This window comes from Protopterus annectens, chromosome 2.part0 (genome assembly GCF_019279795.1).
Source record: "Protopterus annectens isolate FY-2018-M chromosome 2.part0, PAN1.0, whole genome shotgun sequence".
Lineage (NCBI taxonomy): Eukaryota > Metazoa > Chordata > Ceratodontiformes > Protopteridae > Protopterus > Protopterus annectens.
The window spans coordinates 952391009-952409729 of record NC_056728.1 but is presented as its reverse complement, the minus strand read 5'-3'; the positions used below and the strand labels follow the sequence as shown (position 1 = coordinate 952409729).

Genomic DNA, 18721 nt, shown 5'->3' with positions numbered 1-18721 from the left:
GTTATACCATGTTAAAACATTTCATTTTTAAAATGTGGTTAATTTTAATGCAGTCATATTCGGGTGCTGAGTTGGTGATGTATATCCAAGTAAATTACAGTATTTGAACATATTGTTTTAGAAAGGCTATCAGGCAATGTATGAATTAATAAACACAGTGATCAGTGAGTAACCTGTAGCAAATTATGTAGTCTGTCCATCTGACTGATCCAGGAGTTGTGTAGTGTTAACCTCTCATGATAGTTATGCTTCATAAGCCATTCATTGGCAGATTAGCAAAACCTGATGATATGACTCTATGCATTGTGTAATAACACAGTGTTCATAGGCAGTAGATTCTCCCCCATGTAATGTACAGTAGAAATGCAGTGTCCAATTACCAGGGTAGCTTTTTCCTCTCACCCAACTTGTAGAATGCATGCTCACTGGTTAAGTGTTTTCAGACCTTTAGGCACTGAGTGCCAGACATGTGTTGATCTACATTTACATATCATCTTACAGTGTAATAGATAAAATCAATGAAGTATATATTCCATGATCTCAACTCTTTGACAGCACGTATAGCCAAAGTAGGATTTCTTCCCTCTGGAAAACCCACAATAGAGATGGTATAGAAATTTAAAAACATGTATTTCATATAGAAGTTTTCACTGAAAAGTGAGATGATCAGTAGCAGGTCGTTGAATCATTAGATACCCAGGATGTGTTTATAGCAAAAATCAGTGTCTATTGTTCTCCTCTCAACTAACAGAATGTAAAATATAAATTTATGTCATATTCTTTGTCTCTGAGAACAACCATCTCCAGCCTCCTATAGTCACTGTTGCTGTACAACTGAGTACACAGAATACATAGGGATACCAGCATCAGACATAGTTTTTGTCTTCCCACAGATGCTTTTAGTTCCACTGTTTTCAGGACTGAGATTAAGGTCCTTGGAATTCCAGTGAGCATCCACCACAGAACATTAAGAATATAATTTCATAGCTTCATGTTTTGTTTATCTATGATGGAACCACAAAAAAGCAAGCAAAATGACGCTATGAGAGCCGGCAACTTTAAAAATGACAAAACAAATTTAATAGAAGTTAGCGCTTTCAGCGAAGTTAGTACTCCACCTTCTTCAGACAAACAAGAGAAATTCATCACAAAAACATTTATAAATAATTACTGACAGTTAAATAACCAATCCGATAAAAGTGCATTTAAGCTACCTTATTCCATGGCAACCTTAAAGAAATATGTGGATCGAATACCAGTATAAAACACTGACAGTACGAATGGTACCTATAACCATACATTCCTAATAAAACAACTAGTATACACACAAACCAGTAAAAATAATTAATATACATCACTATCCAATTATTTAAATTGATCAAATATATCTACAAAAAATAATGTAGTATATTATAAATTTATAATCAAGATAAAATAAATAAATAAAAATTCATTAGGTAATGCATCATGAATAATGACTTCTGAAGTAACACACTGGGCTTTACCGTATCAGATGTATTACAATGATGCGAATTGTTAAAACAGTGTAACCCGCTGACTTGGATATATATCAAATCCAATATATAATTAATAATTAATCCTGCAAAAGCACCTCAAAATACATAAAAATATTAAACCAAAAATTATTACTAATGAACAAGGGCAAACATAAATTTGATAGACACTTGCTATCTTTGCAAAGAAATCCACCTCAACCCACATTTAATAGATAAACTATCTTTAATATCCGGGAAGATGTGCGCCCTTAGTTCTTATCTGCCACATCAATTCATCTATCTCCAATTGTACCTGCCAAGCCCCTCCTTGGATGTCAACTTCCCTATGTTGTAGAATCACAAATTTAAACTCGTGTCCTTCATATTCAATACAATGCTTAGCCAGGGCATTGGTCATGTCTTTTTTAGTGATGGCTGACTGACGCTTGTTGTTCTGGCCATTCATGCCTGGCCGAAAAACCTGCTGATTCTGAACGTCAGCACCTTGCATGTTATCAGCCGAATTATGTTGTCCGTCATTATGTGGACCACTGCGGTCCCCATTATTTCCATTGTTATTGTTATTATTGTTATTGTTAATAAACCTTGGACTCCTCCTTAAAGGTTGCCTTTGCTCATTGTTGGTATCACCATTAATATAAACATGGTTAGGGTTTTCAACGATGTTACTTCCTTGTTGGTTGTTATAATGATCGTTAACATTTGTTTGAACACTGGCTGGGGGCTTGGGATAAGCTTGTTTGTTTGCATAGTCATTAATATCTCTAGATATTTTCTTCTTTTTAGTAACGAGAAGCTTATTCATGGTAGCCTCTATACTAGTGAATATTCTACAATATTCATATTTGTATCTTAAAAAATCTTTATCAGATTTAATGCTATGCTCAAGTGCCTCCAACTCAGATTTTAAAATGTTTATGTCTTTAGTGTAATAATTAATGAGTGCTTTTAAAAATGCATGCCCTTGTTTATTAAAAAGTGCAACAAGTTCATTGTAAAAGGGCGAATTATCAATCAAGCCAGCGGGAAAGCGCCATTGGCATAAGCCCTTTGGGATAATCTTATTACGTATACATTCCTCCAAATATGAGACTTCAAGCTGTAATTTTCGACATTTATACAGCTTGGAGTCAAACTCATCAATGGTGCGTGATAGAAAATTACACGCTCCTTCATTTGCATCGTTCACATCATTATGTGCAACATTAGAGCCAGATAGCCCACTGAAAAAGTTACTGTTGTTTAAAAAATTGCACATAGTATGAATATTATCAGTGAGTGTTTGAGGAGCATTAACTGCACATCCTTGAGGTACAGACTGGCCGTTACCTCCTTGTTGGTTAACGTCGAAGTTAAGTGCATTATCGGAACTGTTGTTTATGCTCCTACCTTCCCCTGCGTTATCCAGATGTTCTCCACTTGGACTCCAAACAGAGTTTGCAATTACATGCTCCTCACTATGTCCACTTACTCTGTGATTAGTGTTCGGCGTGTTGTTAATGCCAAACGCATCCACCTTTTGGGAAAGAGATTCTACACGCCCCAAAAGAACCTGGACAAGTGCTGTAAGGTTGCCGATAGCGTTGTCCTGTGCTCCACTAGAATCCTCCTGTTGTGTGAACAAACTTTGCGATGCCGCTCCAGTCAAATTCGCCATGTCATAAAACTTGCACAAACTAGATAATCCACAAGACAGAACCACAAAAAAGCAAGCGAAATGACGCTATGAGAGCCGGCAACTTTAAAAATGACAAAACAAATTTAATAGAAGTTAGCGCTTTCAGCGAAGTTAGTACTCCATCTTCTTCAGACAAACAAGAGAAATTCATCACAAAAACATTTATAAATAATTACTGACAGTTAAATAACCAATCTGATAAAAGTGCATTTAAGCTACCTTATTCCATGGCAACCTTAAAGAAATATGTGGATTGAATACCAGTATAAAACACTGACAGTACGAATGGTACCTATAACCATACATTCCTAATAAAACAACTAGTATACACACAAACCAGTAAAAATACCAATAGAGTCCTAAGTATGTTTAAATGCGGCTTTTGTGCTCAATGCGAACATATTAAGGTGGGTAACCAAATTTTTATCAATAGTAAAATATATAAAGCCACCAGTCATTATAATTGTGAGACTAAGAGTGTCACATATGCAGCATTGTGCAATTCCTGTAATGCTTTCTACGTTGGAAAAACTGAACATAGATTAAAACAAAGAATTTATGAGCACCAATATGCCATCACTAAAAAAGACATGACCAATGCCCTGGCTAAGCATTGTATTGAATATGAAGGACACGAGTTTAAATTTGTGATTCTACAACATAGGGAATTGACATCCGAGGAGGGGCTTGGCAGGTACAATTGGAGATAGATGAATTGATGTGGCAGATAAGTACTAGGGCGCACATCTTCTCGGGTATTAACGATAGTTTATCTATTAAATGTGTGTTGAGGTGGATCTCTTTGCAAAGATAGCAAGTGTCTATCAAATTTATGTTTGCCCTTGTTCATTAGTAATAATTTTTGGTTTAATATTTTTATGTATTTTGAGGTGCTTTTGCAGGATTAATTATTAATTATATATTGGATTTGATATATATCCAAGTCAGCGGGTTACACTGTTTTAACAATTCGCATCATTGTAATACATCTGATACGGTAAAGCCCAGTGTGTTACTTCAGAAGTCATTATTCATGATGCATTACCTAACCTAATGAATTTTTATTTATTTATTTTATCTTGATTATAAATTTATAATATACTACATTATTTTTTTGTAGATATATTTGATCGATTTAAATAATTGGATAGTGATGTATATTAATTATTTTTACTGGTCTGTGTGTACACTAGTTGTTTTATTAGGAATGTATGGTTATAGGTACCATAGTTACTGTCAGTGTTTTATACTGGTATTCGATCCACATATTTCTTTAAGGTTGCCATGGAATAAGGTAGCTTAAATGCACTTTTATCGGATTGGTTATTTAACTGTCAGTAATTATTTATAAATGTTTTTGTGATGAATTTCTCTTGTTTGTCTGAAGAAGGTGGAGTACTAACTTTGCTGAAAGTGCTAACTTCTATTAAATTTGTTTTGTCATTTTTAAAGTTGCCGGCTCTCATAGCGTCATTTTGCTTGCTTTTTTGTGGTTCTGTCTTGTGGATTATCTAGTTTGTGCAAGTTTTATCTATGATGGGTAGGAGTGCTAAACCAGGGGTAAATTTGTAGTTACCTATCCATTCATGCAGGTTACATTTGAACAGAGTAAATGAAGTACTTTGCTTTATGTTGATTGGCAGCCATTTCCACAGAACTGATATTCTCTGTGATATGAATCTATTCCCTACCAACAAGATGTACTAGTTTTATCAGAGAGATTGAGATCCTTTGAGTGGATGTTTATGATACTATTGGACTTGTGAATATGTAATAGGTCTGTCAGAACAGGGTCTGTTGAAACTTTGTATACAAGGCAGTGGACAGCTCTCAGTTGTTGTGTCTTTCGGCTTTTCCCGGTTAGGGGTCACCACAGCGGAACTCCAGTCCGCTAATGATTGGCAGTAGATTTTTATGTGCCGAGTTGCCAACCCTGACGCACAACCTTCAACGAAGGTACCCCCATTCATGCATGTCTCCACACAGAAGACGCTCTAGCTGAGAATCGAACAGGACAACGTCTCTACTGTGAGGCAACAATGCTACTGCAGCACCACCACAGCTCTCAGTACCCTGTATAATACTGCGAAGAGGGATGAAGCTTTGAGATGGTCTGCACTGCCTTTATTACTTGGGTCCTTCATTAGTTTAGTCAGAAATCTTTGTGTTCTTTCCAGTTGTGACAAGTGTTAAATTACTTTACCGAAAGTGCATTTTGTCTAAAATGCACTTTTGCTAAAGTAAACAAATACAAAAAAAATACAGTTTGCATGTTGCTTTAGTTGTACATCAACGTATACTGTTGATGTACAACTAAGGAAAGTTTTGTTGAGAGCATAGTATAGTGGGGATAAGGGAATATTCCCTTTTCCCCACTGTAGTGCGATCTTGGAGTGAGAATATTAAAGTGGGGGGGTGCAGGGGAGCTTGCCCCCCCTGCCTAACACTGTTTAGTGTATTTTTTATAGTTAGTTTTTATTTTTTTATTCCGCAAAAGTGTATTTTTGATGGAATGCACTTTCGTGGAAGTGCGTTCGAGGAAGTACGGTAATACAAACACACACACACACACACACACACACACATGTATATATATATATATATATATATATATATATATATATATATATATATATGCACATACCACACCACACCACACACACACACATATATTTATTAATTTCATAGGTATTTACTAGGCATGTAGGAAACCTGTGAGGATCCAAGTCAAATTCCCAACTGGCCCAGAGCAGTGGTTAGTTAAGTGACATGCTCAGGGCCACGTAAGCAGGCAAATGGTGTCTGACAGACTCAAACAGTGGATGATGTGAAGCAGCTCATTAACACCTTATAGCTCTTAATCCTCTGTAATAACTGCTAGAAAGGGTGGGCTTGTCCAGGATATGAATCCAGGACATCTTGCAAGCTAACCAAGAATTACAGCCCTAGACCAACAAGCCCTAGTGTGTGTGTGTGTGTGTGTGTGTGTGTGTGTGTGTGTGTGTGTGTGTGTGTGTGTGTGTGTCTGCATACATGTACATTTTGAATGTGTAGGGGTGTGTGTGCATCAATATGTATCATTGTCGTTGTCATTGTTATCACCGTCATCAACCTTGCTTTTCACATTTTTTGTACATGGAGCTGGGTGTCAAGCCAACTATCATTACCTTGATTGATTCAGTGCCACTATTCTCTTGTCTTCTTCATCAGTCATGCTTGACTGTGATAGGTCTTCTCTTATACAATTCAATTATCTCTTTATTGAACATCCTTGTTTCCTCCTGATTAATTGCTTTCTCTAAAGCATCTTCTTCACCAAACCGTCTTCTGCTTTCTTGCACTGTGATCTTTTTCTTCTTCTTCTTCTTTCGGCTTTTCCCGGTTAGGGGTCGCCACAGCAGATCACCTGTCCGCTCATGATTGGCAGTGGAGTTTTATGGTGTTGAGTTGCCAGCCCGGTGCCCAACCTTCCACAGAAGGCACACGCATGCACACACTCACACCTAGGGCCAATTTAGAGTGTCCAATGCACCTACAGCATGTCTTTGGGATGTGGGAGGAAACCGGAGCACCCAGAGGAAACACACATGACCACAGGGAGGATATGCAGACTCCGCATAGAAGGCACCGCTTTCTTGCACTGTGATCAAATCACCATAATCTGTTCTCCTTCACCTTCTGGGCAGTGGAGGTTACTTTAGTTTCTGCTCTAATGTCCTCATTTTTTTTTCTTCCATCCCACAATGTGCATCCTAAAACCCATGTCAGCGACTTCATTTTCAACCACTCAGTCTTCCCTAAGCACTCTGCCTTCACTGCCTAGGTTTCTGTGCTGTTCAGAAGCACTGTTGTGTAACTTTGCCCTTCACCCTCCTTGGCATTCGTTTGTCACACACACTGCCCTTGACAATCTACAGTACCCTTGACTCTGGCTTTGACATTCTCATTTTTATTATTATCCTTCTTCAGGATAACTGCCATTTATGGTTATGATGTCAGGGTTAATGTAAGGGTTGAAATTAAATAACATACATTTCTGTGTTTACTCTATGTTTTCTTATTTGTACTACTTATTATGTTACTATTTTAATTAAGTCTACTTTTTCTAGGATAAATGACATTTAGGGTTACAACTAAAAGAGCCCGTGACTCACTTGATTAAAAGTGAGGTAGAATAATATCACAAAACTGAACAAACTAAAAGAAAATGACCAGGTGATATTATTAGATATGCAGTTCTTTTTTAAAGAAATGCTCCATAAATGATATTAGGCTGCATGGCTGCCTATGCTCCTGGGTACCAACAAGAAAATAACTGTGTGTAAATTCAAAAAACTCCCTATGATTAAAGGCTAAGATTAGATCCAATGTTCTGGATGTATTTGACTAAAGTCCTATCATCAATTTATTATACCTAACCCAGACTTCATTGAACTCTAACTCTATCCTTGTTAGTCTGAAGACCTTTTCCGTAAAGAAGACTATTTCCATAAAACCTAACACAAACATTACACTCAGTGAAAGTTATCCTCAGACCCTATATTAACCTTCAACTCTAACTTAGCTCTACCTCAAACTGGTAGTTTTATGGAGAAGGCCTCAATCTGATTGGCTTGCATGGTTTGGTAATGGGATATGAATGCTGCTAGAGTTAGGTTTATTGATACTATGTCACAGACAATGCCCATAAAAACAGATGGAAAGCAGTGACATTTATACACAGTGTCCAAAATCTGTTAATGTATCTATACCTTGTTATGGGCTTCTTGTGGAATGTGGTTTTTCAAACTTCTCAATTTTACTTATTTTGAAAGCATATACATATATTAAACTTAACCATTTTTCATGTAGTACGTAAGTTCTGAGGTACCTCCCTATTTTCAGGCTTGACTGATTTACCCCTTTGCATGATTTTCTGACTTTATAGAAAGACCCACATTTTACATTTTCCTTTTTCAGAAAAACATAAATGAGTTTACAAAGTAGATTTTTGCAATATCATTATTTGAAATATATAGAATTTGCACTGTTTCTTTGGCAATATGTTTATATTTGTGTGTCATTTATATAACTCTTGTTTTTGTTAAATAAATATTTCTGAGTCGAATCCCATAACCCTACTGAAAGTTTAGGGAGTTATATGCAGTTTCTAAATGTTTTGCTTATTAGGTGTCCAGATTTTTAGTTGGGTGTACCTACTTTTCAGGAGCCTTTCTGTTTTCAATATCTGTAGGTTGAAAAGTAGGGTCAGGGTGCTTAGTTAGAAATTCATCATTCAAAGAAGGGCTGCACTTTCTATTGGTATGCTTCAATGGTTTAACCAGAATAATACTGAAGGTGTCTGAAGAATTTTGGAGAGTCTGAAAAAATTGTTCATTTAGAAAAACTCCAGGATGTTACACAGTCCTACCCAAAATGTAGATTTTTAGTATCTGGAAACCTGAAGCCAAGAATGTTATATCGTGAAAATTTGATTTGACCATAGCACTTGTTTCTGTAGTTTGTAACAGCTGACTGTAGTTCCTGTAAACTGAGTAGTCCAACACTGAAGGGTGCCACTCAGTTTTAGCAATACTAAGGGCTGCTACTCGGTTTTACCAACACTGAGAAATGCCACTCAGTTTAAAAAACACCGAAGGGTGCTACTCCCTTTCACCAACAAAAGGACATTTTAGTGGCATCAGCTATTTCTAGTAGCAGAAATGCCATTCTGAGAGGATAGCAACTAGTCTGGACATTAAAATAGTAAAAATACAGTTGGGAGGGTGGCCTAATGGTTAAGGTGTTTTCCTTGAAAGCACAAGGTGCAAGGTTTGAGTCTCACAATGGATAATTGGTTAGGCTTAAAATGGCTCGCAAGAGCAGTTAGCTTAGTATGAATCTATGATTAAAAACAACTCCAGCTCTGGAATTTTGCAACTTCCATTGCTTGCATATTGAATGGGGGCAGACTATACTATGGGTAGTATAGTGACATAGCCTGTTGAAATACTCACATGCCTGCCTATTTGGTATTTCTTGTATACAAAAACTCACAATATGATATATTTTTTTCTTTTGGCGTCACTATTTTCAGAATGATACTTAACATGGGTTTGTGAGTTGTTATAAACATTGATTGCTTCCAGACTTCACATTCATGTTTGCCTTTTTTTCTCTACACTTGTTAATCTAAGCTAGCTTTATTGTTTCATTTCTCTTTCTTCTACTCCCCAAATCATCAGCCAAGTACAGTGCCAGTCCAATAGCTAAAGGATGCTGCAAAATCAACAAACAGAAGTAATATTTCCCTCACACCAAAGGTAGATATTGGCTAACTTTCTTAACAGTGCACAAATGAATTACAAATTCCATTGACTATTTCTTAACAAATCTCATATGAATTAAATATGACATATTTTGTCATTTGGTCAGTTAAGTAAGATGGACCTGGGATGGCTGACGTCTAGTCTAATAAATTATATCTGAATACAAGATATTTGTTTGACAACAGATGAGTTGATAATATAAGTACAACAGATTTGGATTAAACACCTACACAGCAAACATGTTGTATAGCAATCAAAGTATTATATGGAGTGTGAAGGACTTAACACAGCATTTATGGACTAGAAGAGTTTACTAGGAACATTTACAGGGCTCAGATTGTAGTCCTCATTGTACCAGTGTATATTTTCAGTAGCAACAGAAAATATGACAGTGGGTAACAAATACATTTTTCCTGTGACAAAACTACAATCCATGCTAAAGTGCAGAGCGATAAGTATATAACAGAGCCAGCAAGATCAAGTAAAGAATATAAAATGGTATAGTAGCAAGTGTAGTAAGTTTAAGAAGCCATAGGACTGAGCCCAGTTCTGGTTGGAAAGCAGTTTTATTCAGTGAAGAAAGCTGAATGTGCCAACTACTAGTGCTCTAATGCACTAAACATAATTCAACAACAGGTTTTTATTTGATTCAACAGGTCCCATTTGATGAAAACTCAATAATCTGAGACTGACCCAATAAATGTTTTTCAAATGCACAGAATTTCAAGTGCATCCAATGCTGTGTACCTTTGGAGTTGGTTATATTAAGTAAAGGGGTGCGGTAAAAAGCCTGTCATGGGGGTGTGGTGGCTTGGACCCACATAAAACATTTTGAAGTTCACTTTACAAGGTTTACATTACTGGGTCTTGATGAAGTGGGACTCAGTGACATGTACCATAACCAAGTCAACACCTCAGTCAGGGAAACATAAGTGTAATCTAGTCTACTAAATGAATGGATTATCTAGTCAGAAGACAAAAAGTAATTTGGCATTTGCATTGTTCCATGATATACTGTTACAGTCTGGAATAGTGCATGAGTTGTACAGCCTATGTTTTAAGATATAAGTTTGCAAATGCAGCTGAATGCAAGCAAGTGGAACCTACAGTACTCTGAAATAAATAAAATGTGAAATAAAATAATTTATCACATGAAGAAATGCCTGGAAAGCAGAATGAAGCCTAAGATTTACACTTTCACTCTATGACAAAGACAAATGCAGTTAGAAGGAATAGAAAGAGATGGTACTATAAGACTTATCAAGTGCCTTGATTTAAGGATAATTTATGTAAAAATGATAAAAGCAACAACCAAGCAAATTATTGCAGGAGGTGGGAGAAAGATGTGAGTTTAGAGGAAAATTACAAGCATAGAGAAGTACTACTGGAGAATACAATGTTGGAGAGCACAACAAATTATTTGCATACTTGGCTAATGCTACAAACAGAACAACACACCTTTGATAACATGTATTGAAATGGCAACAAAGCAGAGCAACCTGCATTTTCTGCCTATAAGATATGCACTAAGCAGAACTGACAAGACATCAAGGTCAAGTTTAATTAGTCGTACAAAACTTATACGATATTCCACTATAACATTTACAGGTGACTTCTCTTCTTTAGTCCTAATAATTCACAAGGAAGTCTTTAGAACATGTGCTTAAAAAATCCACAACTGCCATCCTTTTCATGGAAAAAAGTGGAATGCCAGTAACAATAACAATATATATTAATTTAATAGCATTTCAATGCTGCAATTTCCTGAACAGGCTGTGAAGTAGCCAGCTTGCTTTATTATGGGTCTGGCATGAAACAGTTGTACTAAGCAGGTCTGCATGTGCATTTGATCTAAAATTGTTGACAACAGATAAAAGAAGTGGTTTAGAACTATTTATTTAGATAAACTGTGGTTAAAGCCAGGGGCCGTGGGATTTTCAGGAAAATCTTAAAACCATTATCAAGCCTTACTGCTTGAAACAATGATTACTTTTGATAGAAAATTTGTCTCCTGTCAGGTTAAGCTGAATAAATGTGTTAAGTATCACACAGAATATTGGATAACCTAGTGAAAGGTCTGTGAATACCTTAGAAGTATAATGGCAATTATAATGCTTTGGAAGGCAATAGATTGGAAAAAAATGTAAGGGAAAAAGCCAATAAAGAAACTGACTGAAGAGACAAAGGGAATATACAGAGAAAGTAATCATTGGACATGATAGAATAAGAATCCTTCATGTACTGTGCCGCAGCTGGGAATTATCATATTGGTTCACTTATTCTCATAAATGATAGAATTCTAAAGGTAATGCAACAGAAACAGCCATACACAAACTAAGAAGAAAAAAAACAAGAAACCGGTCTGCCAACCACAAACTGTTTATTGAATTGAGTGCTTTCGTCAGTAATTCACCCCAAGACTTCTTCAAAATAAAAACAGCTGTAACCAACTTCCGTTTAAATAAGCAACTAGTCAAGTCACATGTATGAACAGTGCTAAAGTATTGGTTAAAAAACAAGAGAAAAAAATTCATAAATTGAATAACAAATACATATAAAGCCTATTTTGAAAACTTTAAAAATCAAAATTGATCAACCCTAATCAAACAATGTTTAAAATCTGTCAACATATGTAGACTAAAAATTGAAAAATATTGTCAACATTATACTATATGTGAAATTTAGACTTTAAATTTTAAATAACTTGAAATTGACACTGTTTCATTTAAACCAGGCTTGCTTGTAGCATTGCTTCTGAGCTGCCAGAGTAGTTCTTTGTATTCAAGAAATATCTCCATTGGACCACCCCTACTATTTTCATTGCAAACCTGTTCTAAAACAGCAAACTTAAAATGATGATTTGGGTGATCTGCTATGTGCTTGGCTAATGCATTGTTACCAGTGCCCTTCCTAATATCATAAACATGTTGGTAAATACGTTTGTTTAATGTATTGATAGTCTTACCAATGTAAAAACATTGACAGTCCTGGCAAATAGCAATATATACAAGGTGCTTACTTTGACAGTTGAACTTTTTATGCAAGTACACTTTACCATATCCACTAATAAAAATAACATTAATCTCCAAAATAAATGCCTCCTTTGCAGGCAGCTAGTGGCTCCGTGAGTGCTTCTATTCCTCCAGGGCAGGGCAGCCCTATTTCCACGGCAACGAAATGGAGCGGTTCACCTATTGGCCAAGAAGTTTTAAGAGGCGGAGGCAACGTCATGAATTCTACTCCTGTACTTTCTTTTTCTGAATGGATTACTAGTGGATTACAGTATGATTTTGGGCCCGATCACATTAAAACAGGTCGAGGGACTGTGGACCAACAAATTAAGGGTTTTGAGAAGGAAGTCACGAAGCTACGTAAGCTACAAGTGAAGAACTGTTATCTTAAGGAATGTGTTAGTCGGCAACAGATAAAAGAGGGGATGATATAAGCAATAAAACAGAAGTGGCAGAAGCCTGTTGAATAGCATATTTACAAGCTGATAAACCCCCAGGGTTAAATGGATATCTTCCCCTAAAACCCATTTTTAGAAAAGCAAGCTCAGGCACTAAAATGGTTAAGTTGCTATAAGCAAGAGCTCTGAAAAAGAGGAAAAAGGTGTGGTGCAGCTTTGAGTCTGTGATTGGTCAAGTGTTACTTAAAACGGTTAAACACACTTTGGTTCTTTGATCTGATGAAGGAATTGTTACTTAAAACGGTTAAACACACTTTGGTCTTTGATCTGATGAAGGAATTGTCTGAAAGTGCTTATCTTTTATGCTTTACAATTTAATTTATGTTTTTTTTGCTGTCTTGGTTCTTATTGCTTTTTTGCTGCTTACCTCTAAAATTACCAGTAACATTCTCTACGACTCTAAAAAGGGAAAAAATGTTTGCCATTTTCTGGCTGAAGTTTTGCTAATGCATTAGTATGCACAGATCTACGCATATCAGATCTGTGTTCTATCATACATTCCTTCAACTTCCTGCATGATTTACCTACGTAGAATGCTGCACAGTTCATACAAGTTGCGAGAAACACAATATTACAATTATTACAAGTTGCAAAGCATTTAAAGAAAAACTTTTTTCCTGTTTGTGGATGTTTAAAAACATTCTGACTACATATAAACGTACATTTACAACAATTATGACACACTAATATGAGCAGATTGCTTCATATCTTTATAACATAAATGGTTATTTAAATTAGAACAGTTTTTATATGTGAATCTTGTTTCCTCATCAATAATTGTTATTAAATATGGTACTGCTCTCAAAACCCCCCAGTTATTCCTTATTATTTATTTTACAAATTTTGTTCATGTGCTATATGTACTTAAGGAAACAATGAATAATCTTACCAATGAACTGGTGCTGCAGTAATAATATACAAGAAGAAAACAACAAAAGTTGTACCAAAACCACAAAACAACTTTAAAATCCAGGAGTTAGTTTATTCTTGCTTGCTAGTACAAAAAGGAAAAAGTAGTACTTTCACAGACAACAGTCCGCTTCATCAGGCTTCATAATGCTTACAAAATGCCATTTTTATAGTCCTCACATGACACAGTATTTAAGATCTTAAAGTCAACAAACATGAATTATTTAAGAACATGAATTATTTAAAAAGTCAGTTTAAAAATCTTATCAGTAAAACATTCATTTAACACAACTAAGTTAATACATTAATTCTGGTTTAAGGGAATATACCTCATTTAGACCAGGGGGCAGTGAAGCCCTAAAATATAAAAAACACTTATTTTCACATCTTTCTGTTTTGTTCAGGAGATCACCCCCCCCCCTTAGAGTTATTAACCCTTTCCAGAATGCAAAATTTAAAACAATGTGTGTCATCATTCTCAAGTATGTGTTAAAATAAAGAATTTGTAAGGACCTTTCTCTTTATTTCTGATATATGACTACTAATATGATTCTTTAACATCTGATTCGTCTTACCAATATAGAATGAGACACACTTGGTGCATCTAGCCTTGCATACTAAGTGTTTAGTGTTGCAGTTGCCAGATGCCTGCAAGTTAAATAATGTTTTTTGAATAGGGTCAATAACGTTTGATTCAGTAAAAACATGCCTACATAGTGAGCACTGATTACACGTTTGAGTCCCCTTTTTATTACAGAGTTGTATGGTGTGTGTATGTTATTCTTTACAGCAAAGCTTGTTCTTCAGATTTGCGCATTTTCTTTATGTAAAGTAGGGTCTATTTACACCGATTTATTTTAATTCTGGCACTTGTGATAGTAAAGGCCAGTATTTATTGATAACCTCTTTTGTGGCTGGTATATTCTGATCATACATTAGAATATATCTGCAATTATGGTATATCTTTTGAGCTGTAACAAAGATATTATTTGATTTATATTTATGTTTACTTGAGAAAATGGGGGCATATTTAGAGTCCCTCCCAGCTAAAATCAGCTGTTTCATAGAGTTAGCCTTTTTTCTACAATATCCACTATTTTTCGAAATCTATAGTCATCTGTTCTAATTGTTCATCTAATCTTTCATTCTAAGTATTCAGTTTACTGACTCTGGCCATTTGGTTAAGCATGATGTTATCAAACATATCTTTGGGGTGCATATTATCTGTAGCGATGCCTGTGCTCTGTTTAACTGATTTTTTAAAAAGCGTAGTATCCCGTTTCCCTCTTGCCCTCTTTGTGAGTAATATCCAGGAAGTCGATGCTACAATACTGAATATTTTTCTTAAACTTTAAAAACTCTGTGGTAGTGTGTAGATATGCTATAAAGTCTTCTAACTCTATCAGTGATCCATCCCATATAAAAAGAGGTCATCGACAAACCTCTTATAAAAAACAACTTTATCTTTAAAATGATTATCATAGTTATTAAATATTACTTTAATCTCCCAGAAATTAAAAACAATGTTAGCATAAGTGCTTACAACAGGGGTGTCCATGGCTACCCCTGTTTGTTGTTTATAAAATTTATCCTGAAATAAAAAAAAACATTATTTAACTTGCAGGCATCTGGCAACTGCAACACTAGCATAACCTTGAGGTTGCTTTTTGAAGATGTTTTTATGTTGGGAATTTTGTCATAGGTTATAGGTTCATACTAAGCTAACTGCCCTTGTAAGCCTAGCAGGTTATCCCTTGTGAGACTCAAACCCTGCACCTTGTGTTTGTAAGGCAAACACCTTAACCATTAGGCCACCCTCCCACCTTGTTGTGACATTGCCTAAAAAAGGCACAGTGGGGGGAGGCAGGAGCCTTAGCCAGTAACCATAATCTCAGAGGTGACAGATGAAGACCATCTCTGACAAAGCAGTGTGGTCTAGCTACCATATCATCCCACACTGACAGGTACTGTATCCCCTTAGAATGACACCAGACACTAAGCCAATTGTTGAAGTGTTATTATAGGAACATCATTAATCCATGGGCATAGTGAACAGAAAGAATCAATGACTTTATGAATGTTTTGTATCAATGATAAGTGTGGAACCTGCTAAGTAAATGATAACAGCTTTTTCTGTATTGATCTGTAACGCAAAGCACGTAAATTATCAACCTTTAGTGTGACTGTATTAACAATAAATCTGTAAAAACACATGCAATACTAATTCCCATTTTACAGGATCTAGTTGTTTCAGGTGAAGTTTCAAAACATTTGAAATGCATAATAATATCCTTTGGGAAGTCATCTACCCCTAGTAAGTATCATATTGACAGCACACCCCTTAAAGTCAACCCACTAGTCAGGGACTTGGAGAAACACACAGGCAGTAATCTAGCCTTTGATCATCATGTTTTTACAGTAGAGAGAAAAATAATCTTATGTTGTGCAACTTATAAACAAAGGTTTGGTATCTAGGTCCAAGGAAGTCATTGTTCCACTGTGTTCAGCATTTGTCAGTCCTATCATTGAGAACAATGCCCCCTTTAGTATGTACCTAACCAGGCACATCCAACAATTGGAATGTCCAGAGAGCCTCCTCAGTAAAAGAATACAGGGTGTAAGTAACATGTTGTATGCAAACTGCCTTAAAGCCCTATCCCTGCATTCTGTCTACTATAGGGTGCTGAGGAGAGATTTATGCCTGGCATACAAGGGACTGTCAGACCCCCACCTTGATGGACCTACTTATCCACAAAACAAGCAGCACCAGAATTAACTATTCTAAAGACCTTGCCTGCAATACAAATATGACCTGTTGGAAAGCTAGGTATGTATCCCAGAGACTATCCTTTCTCTGGAACAGGCTCACTATCAATGTAAAGCACAGTTCCTCCCTAATACAATTCAAGTGCAACTTTGACAAGTGGATAGGGAACAGGAAATTAATCCCTGGTTTGGCACCTATGTCTGTAACAGACACAGGCAGCATCTGCGTGGTTCATCTCCCAGGCCCCTGCTTGTAACGTTTCATCTCCCAAACCTCTGCTAACACTTATCAAGGGTACCAGCACTTGTCAGAGATTTGGGATGCATGGCTTAGCTTAAAAAGGCCCTTGTGGTCATTAACCTAGAACGCACCTATGAATCTATAACCTATTTCAGCCATGAGATTTTCTGTTTATTTGTAATCACTTAGTTATATATCAGCAGATATTGTACCAGCAACACTATTAAACCTTATTATGACTAGAAATAGGACAAAATATAATGTTACAAATTGTGGCTGAAGATATCCAATGTATGAGCTCATAGCTCCATTAAAACTATGAGGTCCTACAATCAATAGGTAAAGGAGTCTGGAACCACTTGGATGAACATTCTAATTAAGCCTTTCAGATGTGCTTCAGAAATCAAGATAACTCCATGATTATGGCATCAGAATTAGATGCAGAAAGAAATGTACATCCCCATTGTCTTGAGCATGTAAAGGAAGTACAGTCCATGTTAATCTCCGAAGTGACGCATACTGTCAATATTCCATCTGGCACATCAGGCCCAGCATATTACTGTACATCAGGGCACGGCACATGTTACTGTACATCAGGGCATGACACATGTTACTGCACATCATGGCATGGCACACTACTGTACATCAGGGCGCAGCACATTACTGTACATCAGGGCATGGCACATGTTACTGTATATCAGGGCACAGCACATTACTGTATATCATGGCATGGCACATGTTACTGTATGTCAGGGCATGGCACATGTTACTGTATATATCAAGGCACAGCAGGTTACTGTACATCAGGGCACAGCACATATTACTGTACATCAGGGCACAGCACACGTTACTGTACATCAGGGCACAGCACACATTACTGTACATCAGGGCACAGCAGGTTACTGTACATCAGGGCAAGGCACATGTTACTGCACATCAGGGCATGGCACATGTTACTGTACATCAGGGCACAGCACATTACTGCACATCAGGGCATGGCACATGTTACTGTAGATCAGGGCACAGCAGATGTTACTGTATATCAGGACACAGCACGTTACTGTACATCATGGCATGGCACATGTTACTGTACATCAGGGCATGGCACATGTTATTGTATATCAAGGCACAGCAGGTTACTGTACATCAGGGCACAGCACATATTAATGTACATCAGGGCACAGCACATATTACTGTACATCAGGGCTCAGCACACGTTACTGTACATCAGGGCACAGCACACTTTACTGTACATCAGGGCACAGTAGGTTACTGCACATCAGGGCATGGCACATGTTACTGTTCATCAGGGCACAGCACGTTACTGCACATCAGGGCACAGCACGTTACTGTACATCAGGGCAAAGCACGTTACTGTATATCAGGGCATATTACTGCACATCAGGGCACAGCACATGTTACTGTACATCAGGGTATGACATGTATATGCACCATTGTTGCTAAAGAAATATATGAAAACAGAAATGTTTAATTTATATTGTTCAGAATTTTTTACACATTGTAACATCTTTACCTACATATTACTGCTGTACTGCCTGCAGAGATCCTGCTGGAGGCAGCAGACAAATAAATCACTTAGGTCTAGGTTACTGTAATTGTTACACATCAACAGAGAGCACCAATACTGCGGTGGTGGTGCCGTGGTAGCATTGTTGCCTCAGAGTAAGACGTTGTCCTGTTCGATTCTCAGCTAGAGCGGCTTCTGTTTGGAGACATGCGTGAATGGGCGTACCTTCGTTGAAGGTTGTGCATCAGGGCCGGCAACTCGGCACGTAAAAATATACTGCCAATCATTAGCGAACCGGAGTTCAG

At 36.8% G+C, this 18721-nt stretch overlaps 1 protein-coding gene across 1 annotated transcript in view; it reads right to left on the bottom strand.

Annotated features, from left to right (window-relative positions):
- Positions 1-18721, bottom strand: part of ADAMTSL1 (ADAMTS like 1) — a 4128157-nt gene that overhangs the window by 2645910 nt on the left and 1463526 nt on the right. The gene's annotated exons all lie outside the window — the stretch shown is intronic.